Here is a 1,592-nt window from a genome sequence, read left to right as displayed (position 1 = left end):
TGGGACCTGAAGCGGACGGAGTTTTGGACCCATATTACTATGAGTCGCGAGGTTCCTGACTATGGTAGCCGTAATGCTCAGACAAGCCATCAAGCGGTGCGGCTTCGTAGCTTAGCAAAGTCCTACTAAAAGATTTTTTTTTATAGATCTTTGAGTGCCATGTACCACATAAAATCAGTTTGAGGTCAGTAAACACAGCCAGAATTCATAGATAAGGCGCACAGGATTATAAGGCGCAGTGTCGATTTTTGAGAAAATTAAAGGATTTTAAGTGCCCCTTATAGTGGGGAAAATACGGTAATTAACCTCAGGTGCAACTCCCTAGAGATGAACCCGACTCTGTCCCGGAAAGGTGGTGTAACAGGCTATGGAGAAACACTGACACTCACCCAGACCGTGAAAATGGCATGATTTTTTTCACCCAATAAAGGAATATTTAATATATCAGTCTACTCTTCATTTTATCAGAAACAGTTATCACAGCTCGTACATTTTCTTTGTAGACATATGTAAGCACTGAGACAAATTTAGTAATGCCAACATATTAAAACAACAATATATGTCTCTTATATATGATGCATCTATATATACACTATAACAGATACTTGTCTTTGAGTGAAGATTTAAGGTGATAGGAAATATAAATAACTGCAACTTGAATCTTTACTGAAGCTCAGTATTTGACAGAGAGTTCAAGTTCACTACTGTAATAACTAATAATAATTAATATATTAATAAATTTAATATTGACCATATAATATTTACATTGAGATGACAATAGTCTCATGAACAACATTAGCTAATTGTTACTAACTCATTTCATCTTAAAATTACTATTCGGTACAGAAATGAAGCCCAACAATCAGAATTTGAAGCATAGATGAAATACTTTTTATGAAAGCTTTACCATATTTGACCCTAAAGAAGAGGTCAGAGGTTCAAAGTAACCTGATATTTACAATCCACATGTATCATTCTCTACATGCTGTCAGTACCAACAATGACAAAGTTTTAAATAAACGGCTCCATATAGCAATATCATTAGTTTGACTTTCAGGTTGATCTGTTGAATTTAGGGAGAGGTCAGAGGTCAAATGTGATATGATATTGTAAATATTTGTACTTTATAAATGTTGAAATTACACAGTGCACTTTTAAGAATCATAGTTTCTACTTTGTAAGGCTTTTTGTGAATTTTCCACCAACAAGTCATAAAGTTGACCTTGAAGACCTCAGTGGATGTAAACCAGACTTTAATTGATTGTTCTAACATGATCCTGCTCTACAGCCTACAGAGTTTTATCAGAATACATTCAAAACTTTTAGAGCTGTTGTGTTTACAGACAGAATGAAATGCAAATGCTGCCAAAAACATGAGCTCCTTGTTGAAGGTAAGAAGAAACTGCTGAAACCATCTTTAGCTCCTCCTCTTTTTTACACATGATCTGTACTGATCTGATGCAATATGCAATCAAGATCAACCGTCTCTGTGTTTGTCATGCTCAGTGTTTATCTGATAAATAGACCGATGAATGTTAGAAAGTGGTCCAACCGGAGTGTCTGGTTTGCAGTGATTCGTTCATACTTGTCTC

Source organism: Oreochromis niloticus, linkage group LG3 (assembly GCF_001858045.2).
Source record: "Oreochromis niloticus isolate F11D_XX linkage group LG3, O_niloticus_UMD_NMBU, whole genome shotgun sequence".
Classification (NCBI taxonomy): domain Eukaryota; kingdom Metazoa; phylum Chordata; class Actinopteri; order Cichliformes; family Cichlidae; genus Oreochromis; species Oreochromis niloticus.
This window is presented reverse-complemented; position numbering follows the sequence as displayed.